The sequence below is a fragment of the Nycticebus coucang genome, chromosome 9 (genome assembly GCF_027406575.1).
Source record: "Nycticebus coucang isolate mNycCou1 chromosome 9, mNycCou1.pri, whole genome shotgun sequence".
NCBI lineage: Eukaryota > Metazoa > Chordata > Mammalia > Primates > Lorisidae > Nycticebus > Nycticebus coucang.
Window position 1 is genome coordinate 135,819,537 of NC_069788.1, and position 26,426 is coordinate 135,845,962.

The following is a 26,426-nucleotide window of genomic DNA, read 5'->3' on the forward strand; positions in this document are numbered from 1 at the left end:
CTGTACAGGGAAGTGATGCTAGAGAACTACAGCAACCTGGTGTCAGTGGGTAAGGCTGGCCTCCATGTCAATAAAGATCTGTGCTTTGTGTGAAATGTGTGTCTATTTGGGCTTAAACTGCAGGGATCACAGTAGAAGTGTTATGGCCCTGGAGCCTGAGGAAGCAAGTGTAATTTTTCACCTGTAGGATAAGGACTTACTACTGCCTAATCCATTGCTAAGAGCCCCCGAGTACTAGGCATGTGTCTGTTAAGGATGTTTGCAGCTGCAGTAGTGTATGATTCCTGTTTTTATAATAAGAATTACATAGGATGTGGTATAAAATGTTCTACCAGGTCAAGTGTATCGTCATCAAAGAACCTAATCTCTTGCATCTCTGGCTACTGTGAACCTTTCCATCTTCTGGTTAGTCATTGTATGCCTGTGGCTTCAAACAATTCTGCATTCAAGGCAGAAATAAGGGAAGGGGTAGCGCTGGCCTGCTCCTTTTCACAGCTTTGCATTTAACAAGAAAACAAGCTTTTCCCAAAAGTCTCAGCTAACCCATCTCCCTTTGTGTGAGTGACTGGAACTGGGCCAAGATAGGGGATGGATAGGATTGTGGTCATCAGAAGTTATGTCATGCCATCACAGGGAGGAAGGTGGAAACAGCTTGTACAGCAGCAGGGCAGCATTTTCTCCCAAACACAGACCACCCCTGCAAGCCCTGTCTCTTTTCCTTTAAGCAGAATATCAGCTTTCCAAGCCAGACGTGGTATCTCAGTTAGAGGAAGCAGAAGAATTCTGGCCGTTGGAGAGAGGAATTCCTCAAGATACCTTTCCAGGTGAGAACCAGGCACATGGGAAGACCTTACAGGGAATGGATCAATTGATTAGTCTGGGACCAATGTTTTAGAAAAGAGTTGGAGAAGGTTGGAGTGATATAGTAAGTAACCACAGACATGCAGAACCAAGCTTTTCTGTGGCTCCAAAGTTAGTGTCCTACTTGGTTGAAAGGGAACCTGTTACTAGGCAGGTGGTATATGTGTTGACAGTAGGGGCTCCCTCACACTGTTCCATTCATTGTCTGCATTCCTCCCCCTCATGTAATCATTTTTAAGTCTGGCGTGTCTCTAGCCAGACTTCTGTTTATGGGTTTAGTGCACGTGTATAAATTTATATAGATGTTTTGGGGGTGTATTATACTCAATACAGACAGGTCTGCTTCACTCTTTAACAGATTCATTGTAGTCCACATTTTATTTTTCTTCTCTCCCCTTGGGAGACATTCCAGTTGTTGGAAAAAACTTGCTTGTATACAGTTTTTTGCACATACAAGTTAGTTTTTCTGTAGGCTAGATTTTTTTCTTTTTTCTTTTTTTGGATACTGTAGCTTGATGTACTTGCCATAAATTTGGTTACATTCTCCCTGAACTGAATCCAAATAGGCAAACAGTCATGAAGATCTAGGGCACATGTCACAAGTAAGGCTGCTTTAGCAGGTGTGGTGGCAATCCTAGGCGCATCAGTTATCTGTGCAAGAAACATAGTTGATACCAGTTAACTGTAGGATTGACTAAAGTGTAAGCTAAAAATCTGGTAGCAATAAATAGCCACCTAAAATCCTGTAAAGTATGTATAGCTCAGGCACATGAGTGCTTTTTGCCCTCTCCATCACCAGGGGAATTTTTTTTTTCTTTGCCCTGAAACAGAGTTTCATTATGTCACCCTTGGTAGAGTGCCATTGGCGTCACAGCTCACAGCAACCTCAAACTCCTGAAATCAAGCGATTCTCTTGCCTCAGTCTCCCAAGTAGCTGGGATTACAGGCACCTGCCACAATGCCTGGCTATTTTTTGTTTAGTTGTCATTATTGTTTAGCTGGCCCATGCCTGGTTGGAACCCACCAGTCTTGGTGTATGTGGCTAGCACCATAACTGCTATGGGTGCCGAGCCTTAATTTTTTTTTAAGATTTGTGGGTTTGATGGGTAAAGAAAAAAATAGCATATTAGGTTTAGTTCACATTTTCCTCACAGCTGCCAGAGTTGCATGTTTTATAAATTTATATACTCTTGGCATTTTTTTCTTCTGTGAGTTTGTGTATTTTCCCTTTTTTGTCACCTTTTATATGTGGTAATTAATATTTTCTGGATGTTAAGATTGAAATACTATATTCCAGACCTTCTATCTTCATGTAGTCTCTCTACAGAAGTTCTATAATTTCAAGTATTTTTTTTTCAGGTCTGTTTTTATTACCGTTCTTGGTTTTGAATCATAAGTAGGCCAATAGTACGCATACTTTTGTGTTTTCTAGTATTTTCAAATTTATTTTTTGGTTAGTTCAGTTTATATGGAGTTTCCTCTGACACTTGGTGTGGGGTACAAGTTCTTTCAGCACTGTTTACTGACTATGTTCTTTGTTCATTGGATGTTAATTGTTTTTACTTTTTGGAAGAAGTTATGTAATTGCATTCACATGAACTTCCAAAGCATTGTGAAGCTGAGAGTGTGAAGAGTGGATGTCTGATTTCCAGATTTTGATGCGCATGACACTGGATTCTACTTCGATTCAAAAAGTTTTTATCTGGATGAAGAAATAGTCATCTAGTCTTTTCTAATGAATGAAAATCAGTAATATCCCCAGTTTCCCACCCAGAACCTACCACGGTGGTCATAGGGATATTTTTTTCCTTTAAGCAGTTAGCATGGGGACATAATAGACATAGAAGTACCCTTAGTGTAATGTGTAGCTGGAGTCTGTTGACTTTTTTTTTTTTTTCATGTCAATGCTGATAAATTACTTTAGGGAGGTGGGTTTTTCTTTGCTATCTTTTTTAGCTTTTCTATCATCAAGGTGTGCTGGCTAGAAAGCACACTGGATGCTTTGCCTTCTCTTTGTTCTCTGTGCTCTGATTTAAATACCACTGTAACTACCCACTTATGGTTACTATGTGAAATCTGTATTTGAAATCTGTATCTGGCCCCCATGTTTGATGATGGACTGTTCACCACAGAATAGTGGGGGTGTGGTCTCTCCTCTTCCTCTTTTTCTCAACTCTATTTCAGGTTTTTCCATGTTTTAGCTTGACATCTCGATTTTTTTTTTTTCTTTTCCACATTCAGAGGCCTTTCTGTTCTCTTCACTGAAAATGTTTCTACCCATTGGCACAGGTAACCAAACTATATGTCCTCTACAAGGTACCCTGCAGTGCAAGCACTTTGTGTCTGTCTGCCCATTGGTTTCAACCTTGATCATCTAGACTCCTAATGTCCCTTCTAGTCTTTATGGTTCCAGATTACTCTGGATGGGACGAGTTAGTGTCTCATCCTCCCTAGAGCTTAAGTCCCATATCCTGCATGGGAAACCTCCAGGTCATGTACTTCTGGATATAGTTCCCTAAATCTAGCTGCTCTGTGGGGGCACTGTGGGTGCCTATGGTTCTACACATAGGGGAAAGCTGGCTTCACAGGTGACAGATTGAGGGGTGGTGTCTCAGAGTTATAGGCTGTGTGAGGGAAGTTGTGTGAGGTTAGGGAGCTCTTGTATTTTGTGCCTGAGATGATGGGTGCCCAGTTAATCTCTGCTTTGTCACAGAGTTATTTGTTAGATGTTTTACTTCCTCTCCTTTCCTTCTTTCACCTCCCAAATATCTACAGACAGTCTCTTCTGTGCCATGCAGTATACTAAACACTTGTGTGAGAAACTGAAGCCTTAACTTAAACCCTGCCACCATACAGTTCATAATCAATTTGATGGCTGTTTGTAAGCAGATAGCACAGATAGAATAAGTTGTAGTAAGTACTGAAAAGTAAAAGAACTCAGTGGAAAGGGGAGAGCTATGAGAAATTAGGGAAGAAAGACTCTGCAGGGGTGAGATTTAAGCCAATAAGGGAAAATAAGTGTGCCAACATGCAAGAGTGTTGGTGAAAAGAGCTTCCAGACTTGGAGACGTCATTTGTAGTGACCATGAGATGGGAAAGAGCTTGGCTTTCTGAAGAAAAGTAAGTTGCCCCAGTGGGGCAGGAGTAGATAACAAGTATAAAGAGGAGCATGTAGTTTGGCATAATCAAAGTCTCATTGGCTGTGAGCGGACTGCTTTGCATTCTTGAGACCGGGTGAGACGTACCTTTTCACGGCTCCCTTTGGGTAGCTTGTGAAGAAAGAACTGAGGTACAGCACTGTAGTAGACCATATGCCTTTAAGGAAAGGAGAAGCAAGAGCTAAGCTTGGAAACACTCAGCAATTATAAGAAACACCTGTAACATCTTGGTACTATTAACACCTTGGTGATAAGGGCATGGGGCAGGGGGGCCACAGTAGCACCTAAGAGAGGTCCTAGTACCAGGCTTGAGAGTAAGAGCAGGTTTAGGGAGAAGCAAGTGTGGGTGATTCATGAGTGGACTCAGTGGGGATAGGTGAGTAATTGGTTGAGGATGGTGAAGGAAAAGCAGCCAAGAATTCTTCATAAGTGAAAGGAAGACTGAGTTCCTGTGATTATTTATAACATGTACTTACTACATACAGTGGTCCCCCAATATCGATGTGGGATTAGTTCCAGGACCAACCTTCACACAAGATACCAAAATCCACAGATGTTCAAGTCACTTATATGAAATGGTTTAGTATTGGCATATAACTTATGCATAGCCTCTCATATGGTTTAAATCAATCTCAAATCATCACTCATAATGCTTAATACAATGTAAATGGTAAGTAAAGTAGTTGTTAATACTGTGGTGTTTGGGCAATAATGACAAGGGGAAGATTCTGGAAATGTGCATTATGGACACAACCATCCATTGATTTCCCCCAATACATTCAGTCCACAGTTGGTTGAATCAACAAATACAGAACCCATGGATATAGAAAACCATCTGTACATTCTTTCTTATATGTCATTATCTTATTTTTAAAATGTGAAAAGGGAGAAAATTTACTTCTGAATTTTTGGCATGAACCAAGGACAGCTGGTAAATGCATGGACTTTTTCAAGGGGTAGAAGTACAGGGGTTTTTTTTTTCTTTGTTTTGTTTTGTTTTTTGTCTTTGGGGGTTTTGTTTGTTTATTTGTTTAGCAGGCCCTGGCCTGCCTGGTTCAAGCCTGCCACTCTTGCTGCGCAGGGCTGGCATTCTAACCATTGAGCTATAGGTGCCCAGTCTACTTTTTATGTTTAAATAATTTTAAACAAAATGTTTACACTAACACTACAAAGTCACAGCTTTTGCCTTGATTTTGAACTATCCCATGTCTTGACTGGTTCTGTTAATAAAGAGTTTGCGTGAGAAGAAAGTAAGAGACAGCTAAAGAGGTTTGCAGGGTGGCGCCTGTGGCTCAGTGAGTAGGGCACCAGCCCATATACCAAGGTTGGTGGGTTCAAACCAGTCCTGGTCAAACTGCAACAACAAAAAAATAGGTAGGTGTTGTAGTGGGTGCCTGTAGTCCCAGCTACTCCGGAGGATGAGGCAAGAGAATTGGCTAAGCCCAAGTGTTGAAGGTTGCTGTGAGCTGTGATGCCGTGGCACTCTACAGAGGGCAAGAAAGTGAAACTCCGTCTTATAGCTGGGCATTATGGCGGGTGCCTGTAGTCCCAGCTACTCAGGTGGCTGAGGCAAGAGAATCACCTAAGCTCAAGAGCAGGAGATTGCTGTGAGCTATGACGTGACAGTGCTCTACTGAGGGCGACACAGTGAGACTCTGTCTCTAAAAAATAAAAAATTAAAAGCTCTATACTTCTAAAAATAATAATAATAAAAAAGAGGTTTGCAAAGCCAGTTGAGTGCACCCATCTGACCTCAGAAGGAGAGCCAGTCAGCACATAAAAATGTTTTTGGAATGGCAGCCTTTACTGTTGGCTGAGACATTTATCCCTCATAGAGGTCTCTTTATCCCACCACTGGCATGGCTATCCCTCATTAATGGACAGAACTGGAAGTGAATTCAAAGCTGGGCCTTTTTGGCAACTCAACTTATGTACTTTTCCAGCTTTCTGTGTTCACAAGAATGACAGCCTAGGTCCTGGTTGTTGAAGTAGAAAGAAAATTCAATAAATGCCATATTCTCAAGAAAGCACTGAATGGGTAGTGATGCTGTGAAGGTAAAAAATGTGCTGAGGTAAATTTTATGGCAGTCACACTTCAGCTTTCAGTTAGTGTCCATCCCAAGAAGGCATTGCTCTGTGTGGCTATTGGGTAGAATACTTGAAATATAAACTAGATTTAGTCATTAGGGAAGCAAGGCAGGGAAGGGACTATTAATGAAGGTTATGCTCATAGGACATCCTACAAGAATTTAACACTTTTTACTTGTGAAGTCATTTAGTAGGAAATGAGCTCTAAAAATAAGAATATGGCATTCTTTTCAAATCTAAATTTTTGCAAAAAAATAATTTAAGGAAGGAAGTAGTTTAATTGGGAGAGAGAGATGCTTCTGTAGATTCCATCCTTCATGTAGCCCGACAGAATCACATAGACCATAGAGTTAATATATATATATATATATATGTATGTTATATATAGAGATAGATAGATAGATAGATAGATAGATAGATGTATATATAGATAGATAATGTAGGAAATGAGTGGAATACACTTGTTTGATAGAAAAGATAACTCATCTAAAAACAGAATGGAATAAAGCCCACTTTCAGCTCAGCTTGTCCTTTAAGGAAAGACTCACATGGGAGATTAACCTTCAAAGACTATGAATGAAGTTCTTTTCATGAGTTTTTTAGCATCTGAGAACTCACACAGGGAAAAAAAATCTCAGTAATATCACATCACGAAAGACTCTGGCATAACTCAGACTTGAGAGAATTCATACTGTAAAAGTTCTTAACAGGCAGTGATTCTGTCTGAGAATTCTGAAATGATGATAACATGTAATTGCTATGGGGAAGTTGTATGCATAGCTCTCCTACTCAGCATCATAGAAGTCATACCAAAATAGCCTAAGAATGTAATCAGTGTTGGGAATGCTTCAGGTGTTATAGAAGTCACTGGCAGGGTGCCCAGTGAATGACAAAGTGGGAACCCCTTCAGTAGGAGTCCTCATTGTTTTCAGCATAAGAGGACTCTTATGAGTGGAGATGTTCTGAATTTAATCTCTTCAGGTAAATTAACTGCCTTAGCCCTCACTTTATTTAACAGAACAAATAAATTTACCCTGGACAAGACAGGTGGATTGCTTGAGCTCAGGAGTTTGAGACCAGCCTGAGGAAAAGCAAGACCCTGGTCTCAATAAATAGCCAGGCCCTGTGCGCCTGGGAGGCTGAGGCAAGTGGACTGCTTGAGCCCAAGAGTTTGAGGTTGCTATAAGCTATGATGCTAGGGTGACTAAGTGAGACTGCCTCAAAAAAGAAAGAAACTTATGATAGAAAGAAACATATTGAATAATGTAAAGGTGCTGTTTTATCTTGTTTTTTTTTTTTTTCCGTTTTTTTTTTGTTGTTGTTGTTGAGACCAAGTCTCACTATGTCACCCTAGGTAGTGTGCTGTGGCATCACGGCTCACAGCAACCTCAAACTCTTGGGCTTAAGTGATTCTCTTGCCTCAGCCTCCTGAGTAGCTGGGACTTCAGGTGCCCACCATAATGCCCTGCTATTTTTTGGTTGCAGTTGTCATTGTTGTGTAGCAGGCCCAGGCTGGGCTCTAACCCAACAGCCTCAATGTATGTGGCCGGCACCCTACTCACGGAGTTACAGGAGCCGAACCTTATCCTTTTTTTATATCATACAGAACATAAGCCCTACCTAAAGGTTCGGTAACATAAGTATATAAATGTAGTAAAACAGATCTTTACTAGTTTGTTTTACTCTCACCTCCCATATTTGTCTTATAAGACCTGTATAAAATGTGAGCCTCTTGTCTAGGGAACAAACACTCTCTGACATCCAGTGTTGGCAGCCAGGGCTAAATGCAAGGGCTGAATTGTCTTTAACCTTTATCTGAATATGAAGGAAAACAGACTAAACTTTTGAGGCAGACATTTTATAGAAAAAAGAAGAACACTTCCTCACCTTGGCGCTTGTTGCTCAGTGTCTAGGGTGCCAGCCACATACAGTGGAGCTAGTGGGTTCAAATCCAGCCCAGGCCTGCCAAACAACAATGATGACAACTACAACAATAAGGAAAAAGAAAGTAGCCAAGCGTCATGGTGAGCACTTGTGATCCTAGCTACTTGGGAGGATAAGGCAAGAGAATCGCTTCAGCCCAAGAGTTGGAGGTTGCTATGAGCTGTGATGCCATAGCACTCTACCGAGGGCAACATAATGAGATTCTGCCTCAAAAAAAAAAAAGAAATTACTAAGGGTTTTAGTAATTAAAAAAAAAAATAAAGTGCTGTATAAAGAGGTAACTCACCAGAAGGTTTACTTTTTTGTTTGTTTTTTTTTGAGATAGTCTTACTATGTCACTCTTGGTAGAGTGCTGTGGTGTCACAGCTCACAGCAACCTTTAACTCTTGGGCTTAAACGCATCTCTTGCCTCAGCCTCTTAAGTTGCTGGGAGTACAGGTGGCCACCACAATGCCCGGCTATATTTTTGTGGCAGTTGTCATTGTTTTTTAGCTGTCCCAGGTCAGATTCGAACCCACCACCCTCGGTGCATGTGGCTGGTGCCATAACCACTTTGCTATGGGCACTCAGCCAAGGTTTACTGTTAAAATGTATAATTCAGGGATTTTAAAACTATTTTCACAGGGTTCTGGAACCATCACCACTATCTAACTGCAAAACATTTTAATCACCATGGCAGGGAACCCATGTCAGTTAGCAATCCCCTTTCTATTCCCTCAATTCTTCCATCTCCTGGCAATCACCAATCAAGTTTTTGTCTGTATGGATTTTGATATTTCATATAAATGTACTAATATGGCCTTTTATATATGATTTCTTTCACTTTAGCATGATGCTTTCAAAGTTCATCTGTGTTGTGGAATGTATCAGTTGATTTTTTTTTTTTTTTTGAGACAGAGTCTCAAGCAGTTGCCCTGGGTAGAGTGCTGTGGTGTCACAGCTCACAGCAACCTCCAACTCTTGCACTTAAGTGATTCTCTTGCGTCAGCCTCCCAAATAGCTGGAATTATAGGCACCTGCCTCAATGCCCGGCTATTTTTTGGTTGTAGTTGTCATTGTTTGGCGGGCCCAGGCTGGATTCAAACAGCTCTGGTGTATGTGGCTGCCATCTTAGCCGCTTCAGCTACAGGTGCTGAGCCTATCAGTTGATTTTTTCTTGTTGCCAGATACTTTGTTGTACAAGGGGATCACAATTTCTTTATACGGTCATCAGTTGACGGCCAAAAAGGGGAAATAACACAGATGTCCTGTTATGAGTAATACTGCATTCTGAGACAGGTTTTTGTAAGCATATGCTTTCAGTTCTATAAGAAATACTCAGTTCTTTTGGGAATATTTACTAGATGGAGAGTTGGGGAGTTATATGTAACTTTACATTTACGTTTTTGAGGTTTTACCAAAGTATTTTGCAAAGTGGTACAGCATTCTGTATTGCCACCAGGAGTTTGTAGGTCTAGCAGTTTTTCCATATTCTTACTTGTTACGGTCCATCTTTGATAAAAACCGTTATTGTAGGTATAAAGTATATTTTATGATGATTTTGATTTGCAGTCTTCTGATGGGTAATGATACTGAGCATCTTCCCATATGCTTTTTCACCATTTGTCTTGTTCTGTTCTTGACCTGCAGAATATCTTGGGCCTCAAATCAAAATTCAGCTGGGTCCTCTTCCTGGTGAGAATCCCCTGATGAACATTGAGGTTGTTGAGGTCCTCACACTGAACCAGGAGGTAGCTGGTGCCTGGAATGGCCAGATTTGCGCCGTCTATGCTGAAGATGGGATCCTGAGTCCTGACATTCTCAAGGAGCCAGTATAACTGCTGGGCGAGCATCCAGCTGATCCTGAGGCAGCTCGTCAGAAATTTCGGCAATTTCATTATGGGAATGTGGTAGGTCCCCGAGAAGCCCTCACCTACCTTCGTGAACTGTGTCACCAGTGGCTGGAGCCTGACGTTCACTCCAAGGAGCAGATGCTGGAGTGCTGGTGCTAGAGCAGTTCCTGGGTGCACTACCTGGGAAACTCCGGATGTGGGTGGAATCACAGCATCCAAAGGACTGCAAAGAGGTGGCAGCCTTGGTGGAGGATGCTACTTGGATATCTGAGGAGGAAGGTGAGTGCAGTGGAAGGGTAGGTAGGTGTGCTGCTCCATGTGGGTGTGTTAGAGGACTCTGCAGGAGAGAGAACTTCAGACTTCCTGGGAGAGTCAGGGGACGGGTAGTGCACACTGTATGCAGACCAAAGATATCTGTGTCCCCATGTCAGAGCTATTGAAATCTCTGGGGTAGGTTCCAGCACTACATTCTCCAAGGAGCCCTCCAGAGGCTCCAATGAAAGCTTCCAGATAAAGTACTTCTTTTTTTTTCCATTTGGGATCCCTGCTGTACTACGATTCCTTTATTACTTGGTGAGACAAACAAAAGTATTGAGCTCTCAGAGCCTACAGTCTAGCAGGAGAGATAGGGATTTAACAAATGAATGTGCATGTGATGATGGTGGGATCACGATGAGTTTGAGAGTCCTCTTGGAGCTCATGGAGGCTGAGTCAGTGGAGTTGACACCTGGCCATGTAAAGAAAAGGCAGGAAGAATGAGCATTGCTTATTAGGGCCTAAGAATAGATCACAGTATGTGCATGGATAATTTGGGTAGGTTGGTACAGAAAGGGAGCAGGGGACTGAGCTGGCACAGCCTGTGAGGGCCCTGTGGTGGTTTGCATGCTGTTCTAAAGATAAAGCAGTGGGAATTGATCCCTGAACTCTGAAGGTGGGGGCCACAGTGAGACTTGAGACAGGTACAGGTGTTCCTGCCTGTAATTCCAGTACTCTGGGGGGAGGATCTCTTAAGCTCAGGAGTTGCAGAACAGCCTAAGCAAGAGTGAGAGTACATTTCTATCAAAAAAATAGAGAAAATTATGTAGTCGATGTGGTAGGTGTCTGTAGTCTCAGTTACTTGGGAGGCCAAGGCAGAAGGATTGCTTGAGCCCAGGTTGCTGTAAGCTAGGCGGATGCTAGGGCACTCTAATCTGAGCAATAGAGTGAGACTGACTCTCTCTCTCTCTCAAAAAAAAAATTGCTTTGAAATATCAAGCAGGGACAAAAAAAGAAGAAGAAATGTATCATGCTGAGTATGGTGGGTGATGAACAGAGGACAGAAAGGAGAGTACAAGCATAGTGGCTACTTTGAGCTATTGCCCATCCTCCCAAGAGAGGTGGCTGGCTGGGGAGAGAGCACACATGTGAGTTTTACAGAGTATGGATGCTTCTGCATTGTGTACCTCCATGTTCCATGTTGATAGGTATCCATAAGATGTTTCTGAAGTGAATGAATGATTAACTGGTTGATGTTTATGATTAAGGGGAAAGGAGGAATCCTATAGAGGAGATGGTGGGATTCTAAGAACAGGTAATCCTGGAGAAGGTGTGGTGGGGGGGTGGTGGGGAAGGCAGATACAGAGTTTGGGGTGCTGTGGTCTTCAGAACAATTGTCGCAAAGGTGTCTGTGTCCTCATTGTAGATGCACCCTCTACATCTATTATCTTAACAGGGACAAAGGGATCTTGGAGATATGATTAGGTTAAGAGTCTTGAGATGTGAGAATAGGTTAGATTATATGGGTGGGTCTAATGTAGATGTGAGAATAGGTTAGATTATATGGGTGGGTCTAATGTCTTTGCAAGGTTCTTTTTTTTTTTTTTTTTAAGAGACACTTTATTGCCCTTGGGAGAATGCCATGGCATCACAGCTCACAGCAACTTCCAACTTCTGGGCTTAGGTGATTCTCTTGCCTCAGCCTCCTGGGTAGCTGGGACTATAGGCACCTGCCACAATGTCCAGCTATTTTTATTGTTGTTGTTGCAGTTTGGCTGGAGACCGGGTTTGACCCACCACCCTCGGTATATGGGGCCGGCGCCCTACTCACTGTGCCACAGGCGCCACCCCATTGCAGGGTTCTTAAGAGAGGGAGGCCACAGGATCAGAGTCAGAGAAATTTGATGACAGAAGAAGGAGTGATATGAGGAAGGGCCATGAAATACATATTTGGGATAGCCTCTAGAAACAGAAAAGGCCAGGAATGGGTTTTCCCCTAGAGCCTCAAAAGAAGCCCAGCCCTACTGACACATTGATATTAGCCCAGTGAGGTACATATCATACCAGACTTATGATCTCTAGAACTGTGAGCTAACAAATATGCTCATTTGAGCCACCTAGTTTGCAGCAATTTATTACACCAGCAATATGAAACTAAATATAGGTTCTGGCCGGGGCGCAGTGGCTCATGCCTATAATCCTAGCACTCTGGAAGGCCAAGGTGGGTGGATTGCCTGAGCTCATGAGTTCGAGACTAGCCTGAGCCAGAGCAAGACCCCATCTCTAAAAGTAGCTGGGTGTTGTGGCAGGTGCCTGCAGTCCCAGGTAAGTACTTGGGAGACTCAGAAAAGAGAATCACTCGTGCCCAAGAGTTTGAGGTTGCTGTGAACCATGATGCCATGGCACACTACCTAGGACGACATAGTGAGACTCGGTCACCAAAAAAAAAAAACAGGATAGAACATTACATTATTCAATGTATTTCTTTCTAGCATAAGTTTCTTTCTTTTTTGAGGCAGAGTCTCACTTAGTTGCCCTAGGTAGAGTGCCCTGGCATCATAGTTTACAGCAACGTCAAACTCTTGGGTTCAAGCAGTCCACTTGCCTCAGCCTACTAGGCCCATGGGGCCTGACTATTTTTAGAGATGGGGGTCTCACTTTTCCTCAGGCTGGTCTCAAACTCCTGAGTGCAAACAATCCACCTGTCTTGTCCAGATGAGACTCTGTATCAAAAAAAAAAAAAAAAGAGAGAGAGAGAGAGAAAGAAAGAAATACAGCTACCAAGGAGACAGCTGTGGAGTTCCTGATATCCAAGTCAGTGAGTTCATCCTGTGTTTAACCTCACAGATGGATGGAATCAATTAATATCACAGAAAACAGAAGTCTTCCAGGAAACCCTCAGAATCCCTCTCTTAGTGATGATCATATCACTTGGGACTCTTAGGTGTGACTGCCACAAAACACTTTCGTAGAATGGGTCAGGGAGGAGGAAAGTTTCTTGAAAAACTTCTTGGATGACGTAGCATCAGACACAGCTGAATCCAGGACCTCATAGTGTCCTCAGAACTCATCTTCTCTCCCATGTGTCAGTTTTTTTGCCCTTGGTTGGCTTCACCCACAGGCAGTCTATCTCTCTGCGGGTCCTCCCATTGTGGAATTTCTCTTTTCCAAACATTCCCAACATTCCCAAGCCTGTTGGCTCTGATTGTTTGGTTGTGGGCTGTGTTCATCCCAGATTCAATCACTGGCCAGGCTAGGTTACATCAGGTACCCCTTGATGTTGCAAGTGGAGCCAGTATGATACAAGCTTGCAAAATGTGTGGTGCCATGTAAAGAAGATCACAAGGAGGAGCCATGGTTGAGGGGTCATGGGGCCAGATGGGCCTGTTTTCTAAGGTGGAAGAAAGTTGATGAAGTTCGTGTCAAGATTGGTACATGTCCTGAACGCTGGGGAAGTCCATGAGGTGGCAGGAGTGATGGCAGAAAGGAGTGCCCACGTGGGCAGGGTGGAGGGCTTGGATGCTAGAAATGGGGGCTTAGCTTCACAGAAGGCATGAGGCAGCCATCTCATTGGGGCTGGGGCCCAAGATAGTCCCTAGAGAGGGAAAGAGTGGGACCAGGAGTCTCAGCAGTGGGAGCACTGCTCCCTGTGGCCTGTGCAGAGTAAAGCATCTTGTACCCATCCAGATGTGGGAAGACAAGTACCTTGAAAAGACTGGAGGGTCGAGAGTAGAGGGCTGAGTGTGGGAGAAGAGAAGGCAGGACCAGGGACATCACAGGGTGTAGCAGAATGCTGGTGTGCGGTAGCAGAGATAGGCTGCCCTTGCCCTTCTGGGGTATGACCACACCTACTGATGTCCTCCCAGCACCACCTGCCCAGCCTTCACAGGACCCCACCTGCTGTCTCAAAGTCCCTGCCCAGCAGGAAAAGAAGCAGCAGAAGGATACAGCCATCCAGCCAGAGATGGCCCTGCCTGAGGTGAGTGGGGAAAATCACTCTCTTCTGGTCCCAGCATCCCTTGTGAAGCAGGCCCACAATTGAGGCTTTCCACAGGTTGAGCCATTCCAAATCTCAGCTCTTAGGTCTGTGCTGGACTCTGAAGCAACCTGAATGTGAAGAGAATCCCTGCCCTCTAGCCACAGTGGCATCACTAGAGAGAGGGCACGGTGACCTGGGAGTTGAGGCATGAGACAAGGGAGGGGACTGACCAAATGTTTCCATAGACTTGAGAGATAGAACAACCTCAGGCCAGGGGTGTGTGGACATTTATATCCCAGTTTGTGTAAGAGCCCTCATCCTTCAGAAATGCATTTCTGGGATTTGCTTCTGAATAACCCAGAGCTAGGATCTGGGTAACACAGATAGGTCGTGTCTTGCTGACCATCAGGGTAAGGGTGTATCTGTGGCATTGGTCAGAATTATTTGCAAGTGACTGATACTGACTCAAGCATAGAAGTAAATTTATTGGCTTTCATGTATTCTGGATTAGGCTTAAGGCAAGGCTGCATCCAGGTACTTCCAGGTGATGGAAAGAATCTCTGACCATCTCCAGTCTCATGGCTCTGCTTTCTCTCATTCCTTCTCAGGAAGGTTGTGTCCCGTATGGGCAAGATGCCTCTCGTCCAAGCAAAGCAAAGTGGAGGTGATCTCATCTTCCCAGAAAGGACCAATCATAGCACAGCCAGAGTGACTGTCCTGCTCTAGCTCAAGTGGGGAGGTAGTATTCATACAAGGAGAAGGCTCTGCAGTGGGAAGTTGTCAACCCAGGGTAGGGTAGATACAGATGTGGGAAAAGGGAAATAGCTTGCATATACTTGGGGCTCTTTGTGAAGTAGGAGCTTTGGTTCCTGGAGAAAGGGACCCAGTAGACCTCTTTAGCCACAAGTGGGTATCTCTAAACAAATCCCCAAAGCAGGAGAGTCCCTATCACAGTGGGTTTTGTAGGAATACTCAGCCAGATTTTCTTCTGCCCCCATTAAGAACCCTCCTGAGCAGACAACACATGTGACTTCACAGGAACCAGTGACTTTCCAGGATGTTGCTGTGGACTTTACCCGGGAGGAGTGGAGGCTGCTGGGCCTAACACAAAAGGACTGAGTACCATTATGTGATGCTGGAGACATTCGGGCACCTGGTCTCTGTGGGTAAGGCCAAACCCTCCCTTTCCCTGTCCTAGGGCTGATCTGCCTTAGGGACTCCGAGTTGGGGTTTCCCCTTCTCTGGGCTGAGAACTAGGACTGGTTATTATTCCTTGGGGATCATTCCGGTCACTCAGCATCAGAGAGTTCATTCTGGAGAGAGACCATTTGAATGTCAGGAGTGTGGGAGACCTTCAGTGATCGCTCGGCCATCTCCCAGCACCTGAGAACTCACACTGGAGCTAAGCCCTACCCATGTCAGGACTTCCGCCAGAGCTCCCACCTCATTCGGCATCAGAGGACTCACACTGGGGAGCGTCCATATGTGTGCCACAAATGTGGAAAGGCATTCACCCAGAGCTCACACCTTATTGGGCACCAGAAAACCCACAATAGGACAAAGTGGAAGAAGAAACAGCCTACATCATAGCTCTCAAGCCAGTTGAAGAGACAGTGCCTTTTCAACTTGATTCTGCAGTGGAACATGCATTTGGATGGTTGGGAATTGGGACTGAATGTGAAAGAAGCAGAGGGAGGACATTCCCCAAACCAAAGAACCACTGGGGACACCACCATTCTTTTAATTAGAGTAAAGAAAATGAGGAGTTGTCAATGTTTGGGAAAAAGATTTAATTTTTCAATCAGTTGATGTGCTACTGTTTGCTCATTCATTTAGTCCTCAAAAATTATATTAGTGACAGTGCCCGTAGCTCCATGGGTGGCAAGCTGGCCACATACACTGAGGCAGGTGGGTTCGAACCCAGCCTGGGCCAGCTAGACAACAATGACAAGTGCAACCAAAAAAAAAGGTGGCGCCAGTGGCTAGAGCACCGGCCACAAGCACCCAAGCTGGAAGGTTCAAACCTGCCCAGCCAGGTAAACAATGACAACTGCAATAACAACAAAAAATAGCCAGGCATTGTGGCTGGTGCCTGTAGTCCCAGCTACTTGGGAGGCAAAAGAATCACTTAAGCCCAGGAGTTTGAGGTTGGTATGAGCTATAATACCACAGTACTCTACCAAGGGCAATGTGGTGAGACTCTGTCTCAAAAAATAATGATAAAAATAAAAGTTACATTAGTAAAATCTCAAAATGCTTGTAATTTTTTTTTTTTTTTTTTTTTTTTTGAGACAGAGTCTGTCACCCTTGGAATAGTGCCCTGCATTATAGCTCACAGCAACTTCAAACTCTTTGGCTCACGTGATCCTGTTGTGTCAGTTTTTCCTTTTTAGTAGAGACAAAGTCTCACTCTTGCTCAGGCTGGTCTCAAACTCGTGAGCTCAAGCAGTCCACCCACCTCAGCCTCCCAGAGTGCTAGGATTACAGAAATGAGCCACCCCACCCAGCCAAAAATGCTTATGAATTTAAAAAGACAGGTACTTAATAATCTGTGCACTGATTTTGTATCCACAGTAAAAATTTGAGTCTGTGGACAAGGACTTTAAAAAGAATGTGGTTAAACTATATATTTCTGTATAGAATCTCTTTACTTGGCCAGAATGGTGGCTCACTCCTGTAACCCGAGTGCTGTGGGAGGCTGAGGTGGGTGGATTACTTGAGCTCACAGGTTTGAGACTAGCCTGAGCAAAAAAGTGAGACCCTATATCTACTAAAAATAGAAAACCTGAGGCAAGAGGATCACTTGAACGTGAGTTGGAGGTTGCTGTGAACTATGACACCACGGCACTCTACCCAGGGTGACAGCTTCATACTCAAAAAAAAAAGGATTTCTTTCCTTCATCTACTTAAATATCCTTACAGTAATGTTTTCATATTTAAAATAACACTTCTGAAACACAAAGAATAAAATTATATAATTTTTTAAATTAAAACAACCAGCTCAGTGCCTGTAGCTCAGGGATAAGGGCACCGGACACATACACCAGGGCTGCTAAACAAGTATAACTACAACAAAAAATAGCTGGGTGTTGTGGGTGCCTGTAGTCACAGATACTTGGGAGGCTCAGGCAAGAGAATCGCTTAAGCTTAAGAGTTGAAGGTTGCTGTGAGCTGTGATGCCACAGACTCTATGAAGGGCAACATAGTGAGACTGTCTTAAAAAAAAAAAAAAAAAAAAGCAATATTAAAAGGAAGATTGCCAGATAGTTTTAGCAAATTCTGTGCAAGGCTGTACAGTACCTTGGGCCTAAAGTTCTACCTTTGTTGGGATGACCAGTTCATTCCACTCTTTAGGGTATTATGATACAGTTTGTATAGAGACGGGAATCCTTGAAGAACCCAGAGGACTAGAAAGTCCAGGCAAGTATGTGTTGCTTTCTGGGAGTATACATTTATTTTGTTTCCATTTTTCCTAAGACCCCTACCAAGGAGGTAATGGCTGTGTCCAGGTGCCAGCCAGGAAGTTAAACAACAGTACATTGGCAGCATTAAGGTAAGATACCCATATTAAATATTCTCCAAGTCATACAGCCTGTATAGCACATGCCCATTCAATCCCTCCACAGCTGCACATATATTGAGTTCTGCATGACACTCGAAAACACCCTCTTAAAGCTGGACAAAAAATACTTAAATTCAACAGATGTTGAGTGCTGCTCTGCATAGCTCCTTAAGAGTCCTTAGGGTCATGCCTTCTAAGCTGAAGGCATCTCCTTTCTCCACAATCTGAATCATGTCTGAACATGTGAACCCCATGGATGCTTCCTTGCTAAAGAGCATTCTTCTCTAGAGCTATGATTCGAAGCTACAAGGTATCAATAAAATTGTTGGAAGTGGGCACCATCTCCAAACTGGGTTGGATTTCCATTCTGGTGAGCTAAAGTGATCCCAGATTCTTTGGGAACTTTCCCCCTGAGAGGTGGGGTTCCATTGAGAAGATGGTATCCATGGCTGCTTCAACTAACAAAATGAGGTGGGAGTTAGTGCATCAGTCCCCAGGCCCAAGCTTTGGGCAGCTTTCATGTCTTTATCACTTAAAACAGTGGTCTGTTCCCAAACATTTTGGACCCGGCATTGTTTTATGGAAGACAATTTTTCCATGGACCAGGGCCTGGGGAGATGGTTTCAGGAAGATTCAGATATGTTACATTTATTGTGCACTTTATAATAATAAAGTAATAACAGGCACTGCCTGGGTTATGAATGAGACAGGCGCTGTAGGTTTGTTAAGTTGAATTTGTATGTAAGTCGAAACAGGAACAATAACCTATTACCTGTAATAGACTCCATTTGTAAGTGCAAGTTGTATGTAAGTTGGAGATTTGTAACTTGGGGACTTACTGTAGTAGCTGCTGTTCATAAGTGAAGTTGTAAGTAAGTCGGATGTTTGCCACTCTGGGTCTGCCTGTATTCCATTGTAATGTATAACAAAATAATTATACAACTCACCATAATGCCTTCTTCCGTCACCTCTACACACAGGTGAGAAGGTCTCACAAATTCTGAATCACAGAAGGGGAAGAAGTGAAGTCTGTGGAGGGACCACAGTATTTCTGAGCCATGGTTTGCTCCTGCCTTGCAAAGACTACAGGGAGCTGAAGGATTCTGGAGATTGGTGGACACATTTCCTGAGTTCCTCTGAGCTGCAATTTTTGACCCTCTCACTAATGTTAGTAATCACTGTATCATTGATAGAAGGTGATTTCTTCTATTTTAGAATCAATAGAGTTCATTGCAGTATGGATTTTAGACCCAAATGGGAGAATCAGTATGTTTATCATATTATTATTCCTCCCAGGAACTAGGAGCCAGGAAAAAAAGGACAGTCTCCAAAATACATCCTCTAAGTGTGCTATCGAGGACCGGTAAGTATCCCCAAGTGGCAGCATTTCCTATCAAAATGCGACAGAATTTCTTTTTTTAGAAAAGTGCCAAGTTAATTAGCACCTTATAGGCCCTTGTTACAGCTCAAAACGACTTTACATCTGCTGATAATTTAATCGTTATGAATGTGACACAGGAAATCGAACTTCACATTCTGTTACGTAATGTAAATTGACAGCCAACGCCACTCAGTAGCTTCATGTCATTAATAAGGTTGTTTCTTAAACTCATAACCGATATCAAGTTGTTTTTTCTCAGTAGGTTAAGACAATAGACCCAACACATGTGACAGTTTTGAGATGTGAAACTTCCTGGGGGCATCTGTGATGCTTCTGGAAGTCATGGGCTGATGATGGGGGACATCAAGTGGGCCCTGATCTCTGTTTGAGGTCAAGAAGGTTCTACAGGGACATCCTATGGGGCGGGGCAAAGGGCTCTCCAGCCACCACTGCCCCACGTTGTCTTTGGCGATTGATGGAGGTGAGGGAAGGATCCTCTTCTGCTCTAGAGGGCTTCAGGGAGGGGTGCAGATGCATCCGAGGTTGTGAGGAGCAGGTGTTTGTGAACAGAGCCACAGACCCATGCCCTCTTAGGCTTCCACAGCCTTTCATAATTGGCTTCTGGGATCCTTCTGGTCAGAACATTCTGAGAGACACTCTTGGCACAAGTGCACCGCCTGTCAGCACAGGGACAAGCCACACCACACAGGGACAGCATGACCCATGCGCCTGCTGAGCACCAGCTCAGGCCATGGGTGCAAACTCACATGAAGTCTGCATGGCTAGCTGGTGGCTTTCACTCTTGCATCTCACACAATGTTGCCTGAATCCTCAATATCTCCTGGAGTCTTGGCCTCTGTCCATCCATGACTTAATTATACTTTTCCTTTCAGACATTCTGAAAGATAGGAGGGAAGCTCCTTTCCACCTTTTTCAAGTGGAGTAGAATTGTGCTCAGGGTTGAAGATCAAAACCAGAATCAACAAACAAAAACAAGTCAACAGCAAAAACAAAGAGAAGGCAAGGGCTAGCAGGAAGGATGGAAAGAGCAAAAGATTTGGGTTGGATGGAACAGAAAGGTCGTGGGTTTCATAGGCTTCTCAGGGACTTAGGCTTGGAGACTGCAGGGTCCTTGAGGACTTGAGAACAAGGGTCTGACATTGGGAGGACTGGACGTGGGGAGGGGGTGTCTGAAGCCACACCGATCCACCTCTGGAGTTTAGAATTGGAGCACCCGCCCTGGTGAAGGGGGTTCCCGACTTAGGTGCCTGGGACAGAAAGCCTCAAGGACTGGGCAGGGAAACCCATGCGTGGGTCTGCAGGGGGTGGAGGGGACTTCGGCAGTGCAAGGCAGGGGATAGGAACCTGCAGGATTCTCACATCTGCAGCCTGAGGAGTCCTGGTCACTGCTCATGAGGGAATCACATGTGTCTACAGCTCGGTTTGTGAGCTGTGAAGGGTACGTCAATTGGAAGTAGTTAAGACCCATACCGGGTGTGGTGGCTGAGTGGTCTGTCTATGTAAAACCAACTCTAAATCCAGCCTGTTTTGTGTTCTTGAATAAGAAATTACGTAGCTTACAATGTGTGGGGTATGTTTTTCCTTCTTAGTAAAAATAAATACATGGTACTAGTAGGAAATCTATCAGGGTGTCCAACCTGCAGCCCGCAGGCCACACGCAGAGTTTTGAGGAATGTGGATCTTGAAAAGTATGTACAGGCTGGGTGGTGGTTCCCACCTGCGATCCCAGCACTCCAGGAGGCTGAGGCAGGAGGATTGCTTGAGCTTAGGAGTTTGAGACCAGCCTCAGCAAGAGCAAGATCCTGTCCCTACTAAAAGTAGAAAAATTAGCTGGGTGTGGTGGCGGGCACCTGTGGTCCCAGATACTTAGGAGGCTGAGACTAGAGGATCATTTGAGCCCAGGAGTTTGAGGTTGCTGTGAGCTGTGACACACAGCACTCTAGCCTGGGGCAACAGAATGAGACTGTGTCTCAAAAAGGAAAGAAAAAAAAAGAGAAGAAAAAAGAAAAGTATGCCTGGATCTTCTTTTTCTGCTAATCAGCTTTTGTTAGTATGTGTGGTGTTGTTATTATTATTATTATTATTATTATTATTATTATTATTATTATTATTATTTTATTGTTGGGGATTCATTGAAGGTACAAAGAACCAGGTTGCTTACATTGCATTTGTTAGGTAAAGTCCCTCCTTTCATTATGTCCAGTGTTTGTGTATTTAATATATGTCCCAAGATAACTCTTCTTCCAACATGTGGAAAAGGTTGAACGCCCTGGCCAGTAGGTACGAAAAATAAATAGATAAACAGAGCTCCTAAATATACTATTAGATAGAGATAAATCAGTACGATAAACTTGATATAGATTCTTCCTCTTCCTCCTCCTTTATTTCTTCCTTTTTCATCATCTCTCATTGTGTGTGTGAAATGGATACACAACATATTGCATTCTACTTTGTATCATGATTTTCCTCCTTAGTAGTGAAGACAACTTTTCGTGCATCTGAGACATTACTGTGATGGCTGAAGAGTGTTCCACTGTGTGGTTTATTCAATCTCATTGCCTGATGATTGACATGATTCTCCCTCTAGTATTTCCTTTTGTTTGGGGAAAGAGGACATTGGGGGATTATATTCCTTGAGCTGATAGTGAGCCCTGAGGTCTGCTGGGGAGGCAACAAGGAATGCTTTCAGAGACATAGACTCTCTCTCTTTTTATTTTTATTTTATTTTATTTTTTGAGACAGAGTCTCACTTTTTTGCCTTCAGTACAGTGCCATGGCATCACAGCTCACAGCAACCTCAAACTCTTGGGCTCAAGTGATCCTCTTGCCCCAGCCTTCCAAGTAGCTGGGACTACAGGTGTCTGCCACAATGCCCAGCTATTTTTAGAGACAGGGTCTCACTCTTGCTCAGGCTGGTCTCAAACCTGTGAGCTCAGGCAATCCACCCGCCTCAGCCTCCCAGAGTGCTGGGATTACAGGCATGAGCCACAGTGCCCAGCCAAGAGACATAGACTCTCAAGGTGGGTTACAGTTTGGGAAAATTTTGACCCAGTTTCATTCAGGGTCATTTATAAACCCCTTCCCCTTTGGGGTGGTTCAGTCTGGACTTGACAGTGACTGGGAATTTACTACATCAGAAAGCCACCAAAGAACTTTTAAAGTTTTTTTAATGCAATGATCCAGAATTTGCTTTAGAACCTAGGATCTAGAATCAGATAGGCTGAGACTGTAGGCCTGGCTCCTCCACTCACCAGCCTTGTGAACTAGGACAAAAGGCTTAACCTCTCTGGCCCTCGTTTTCCCCATCTGTAAAATAGGTACAATAAAAGAATATGCCTCAGTTGCAAGGAATAGTAAACAAGATAAGGGACGGGCAGTGCACAGAGAGAGCTCAACAAAGGTCACCTGTGGTCACAGTAATGTCCGTACATAGTCACAACACAAACTGTATTTGGTCCCTGCCATGTGACAGCAAGTTAAAGGCGTTGCCTGTTCTTGGAACCTATTTCCGTCTTGTTGTCTCTAAGTTTCTTTTCTTCAAAGGATAGTAGTCATGTACCTCATCCAGCTCCCTCTCTCCCGAATATGCTTCCATTTTTACCATTTTGAACTGCTTTGAGGCCATCTCTTTACTTGCTCCACCCCTTCTGCACTTTCCCAGACAAAAAGCTACCTTTGTGATTTGATCCCCACGGGGTGCCCTGTTTAGTGCACAGGGGTCTTCCCTCCCCAGGCCTCTGTTGCATCCCAGCCTCCCTGCACATGGGTGAGGACCTTCTCTGGGCAGATGGATTATATCTAAAAAGAAGCTGTTCTGATGTTCAATTTCATTTGCTTCCTGCTTCCCTCTTAAGGACAAATTTGGACGGACTTATCAGCATAAAAACGTCCCTAAAGTGGAAATGATACTGAATTTCTTGAGGGCAGACCTTTTCTGTTATCTTACCAAATGCTTTAAGTGCATTTTAAATGTTCCAACAACATGTTTATAAAGGAAGCTGTTCTACTAGTGTCACTTGAACAGTTGGGGAAAACCTGGAATTCAGAGACATGAAGCAAAATATTACAAAACACTGGGCTGTTAAGTTTGGGAATTTTAGCATGTCAATAAATAACTTTTTCCTGCTGTCACAAATTCAAAACGAATTGACAGACAGACCCAGGAGTCAAACAGCTTTAGTATTGCAAAGCTTATTGGAAAATGTGGTTATAGATTTATGGCCAATGGGGCTTGTTGACACCTTCTTTTCTGTTTCCTTCTCATGAGTTAAGATTTTGTAAGAGGCCAACCAAGGGACAAGGGAATGTTAGGGGTTGAAGAACAGTTTGCTGCTCCACGTCGATCAGTGGTGAGTGGACGGGGGAGAGAAAGAGAGGGGTAGAGAGAAAGAATATGAATTCCCAGAACTTGTTTATTTTTTTGAATTCAGATTAACATGAAGGTACAAATGATTAGGTTACATCATTGGTGTGTCTAAGGTAAAGTTCAAGTTGTAGTTGAGCCCTTCACCCAGGGGGTGTGCTGTGTACCCTCACAATGTGCCCACCAGGTAAGAGCTTGCCAATCCCTGTCCCTCCTCCCCCCAACTTGAATATACTTGTGTTTTTTCTCTCATATGGGCATGTAGTTGTTTTTCTGTTGGTTTCATATTGGTATTGAGTACATTGGATACTTGCATTGCCATTCTTGTGATACTTTACTAAGAAGAATGTGTTCCAACCCCATACAGGAAAATATACAAGATGCAAAGTCACTTACCATTTTTATGGTTGAATAGTATTCTATGATATACATATCCCACATTTTGTTAATCTATTCGTGGGTTGATGGGCATTTGGGTTGCTTTCACATCTTGACGATTATGAATTGAGCTGTAATAAATATTCTAGTGCAAATATCCTTGTGATGTAATAATTTATTTTCTTCCAGGTAGATACTGAATGATAGGGTTTGGGGATCAGATGGAAGGACAACTTTTAGTTCTTTGATTCTCCATACTTCTTTCCACAGAGGTTGTATTAGTTTGCAATCCCACCAACAGTGTAAAAGTGTTCCCTTCTCTCCGTGTCCTTGCCAACATTTGCAGCTTTGGGATTTTGTGATGTGGGCTATTCTCACTGGGGTTAGGTGATATCTCAGGGTGGTTTTGATTTGCATTTCTCTGATGATTAGAGATGATAAGCTTGTTTCCTTTAAATAGATCCAATTACCAAGAGGCTGGGAGCCTTCTCCACTGAAGATCCTTTGCCATAAACATGATTCCAGGGCAAAGGAGAGTCCTCTACCAATCTTCCATCAGATTTGAACCCAGACCTTTCTGGCTTCAGCGTGTTTGCATCTTTGAACAGGCTTCCCTGCCTCTCAGTGGTTTGTTTACTGAAGGACTTTGCTTCCCTCTTCAGAATACATTAGGAAGGAGGTTATGAAAAAATTTCCTCTTTGGAGATTTTTCTCATGCATCAGTATTTGAAAAAAAATTAAATACACAGTATCTTTGCTTGGCAGAATTCCCACTCCTTACACCATGCATAACTCTGCGTGTGGCAGCAACCCAAACTGTTTGGACGGTGCACGTGACTGGAGCTGTTTGCTAAAACCATTAAGTGACCAACAAGATTAACAGATTTTCCGGGTCTTCCCACTCTGACCAGCCATCTTGTCCAGCCCGATGTCTTTTCCTAATTAGAATAGATCAGAGAGAATGGTGTCTCGTCTCTAATTAAATTCTACTCGTTGCCCAACTGTTTCAAAGGGCAACTGTCTTAAACCTTTGAACTTTATTTGTAATACAAAACTTCAATTAGATAAAGGACAATAATTAGCAGATCTTTTATCTTTGGGTATAATTAAATCTTTAAGAAGGGATGTTTTAATCAATGAGATGTAGTGACAAGTTCATAAATTAATCCCACCAATACAGACTTGGCAGTAATCAATGGATCTTTAAAGAGGTCCAGGGTGAGGGGACATAGCTCCGTCTGGAATGCAGATACTCTGTTCAGTTTGGTGTAAAGATTCTCATTTATTAAGGATTAGGTGGCTCAAAAGATGATCTATTTATTTAAGGGAAAAAGCACTTAAAATATTAACTTTTAATGGGAGGAAAAACCTTCTTCTGGAAAGTTTTGCTTTTGGAACTTTCTTCTTAGATCTTTCAACTCAGGCCCCAGGTGTCAAGTTTTTCTATTAACTTTAAGGAAAAGCTATCCTAATATTGAAGACACAATATGTGAAACTTTTCACTTAACAGTTTGGGGGCAAATTATTTCTGAAAGCAAACATTTCTTGAGTCATAGTATATTGATATCAAATGTTGCTTTAAGTTGCCTACACTATATGCTAATTCTGTTTACTAATATTGTAGCCATAAAAGTCATTATTTTTGTTTATTCTTTTCTCTAATCACTAATATTATTTAATGCTCATTTTGTAAAAGAAAAGTTTTTCTTGGAAACACTTTTGTGTGAGTATATTTTGCATTTAACAATAGTCGTGTAAAAATTTTAGCCCAAGACTCGTTGTCATGTATTGAATTTTTATTTAATTCTTAGACTAACATAACGTGACCTTTTTTCTCTATTAGTTCCCATATCACTGCTTCTTTGAACCTTCAAATACTTAGCAAAAAGGCCAGCCATCAGATTTGCTACTTTAGAAATTCTTCGGATCTGAAACACAGCACTGGGAAAACAGCAAACCAGGTAATACTTTCAATTTTGCACCGAACAAATTACTTTTTAGAGGGGGACCAGATAGCTCCTGGGATAGGTAATTGGATGCAGCGCCTCTAACCTTCAGGTCAACCTTTGCACCTAGCCTGGGTTAGTGGTGACAGAAAGCCATTAGCCTCTGATTGCTGTTTGCTGACCTATGTGAAATGAGTTGATGGCTCCCATTCAGTTTTGAGTGGACAAGTGTATGGATCACATGTGGCATGTGATAGTTGGTAGTTCCAGAAAAATAGAGATGGATTGAGTAGGCTTTGAGGTTAAAGTGCCGACCTATCAGATTAGGATCGACTTTCTGTGGAGGGGAACTTTGCTCTTTCCTGGTCCTCACTTCATACTTACTTATTAAGTAGACAAATGAAGTGCTTAGCATGCTACTTTTATTATGCTTTATTTTCTTTAAGACTGTAAATTAAAAACTTGATCTCATTTCTAAGAACGGTTTTCTTCTTACTGGATGAATGTTTTGTAATCAGAATATAATTTTATAACTTATTTATTTATTATTAAATCATAGCTGTGTACATTAATGCAATCATGGGACACCATACACTGGTTTTATATACCATTTGACATATTTTCATCACACTGGTTAACATAGCCCTCCTGGCATTTT

At 43.0% G+C, this 26,426-nt stretch overlaps 1 pseudogene; it reads left to right on the forward strand.

Moving 5' to 3' along the window:
* LOC128594821 (neurotrophin receptor-interacting factor homolog) lies at nt 1-24,702 on the forward strand (annotated as a pseudogene).
* The last annotated feature ends 1,724 nt before the right edge of the window (nt 24,703-26,426 follow it).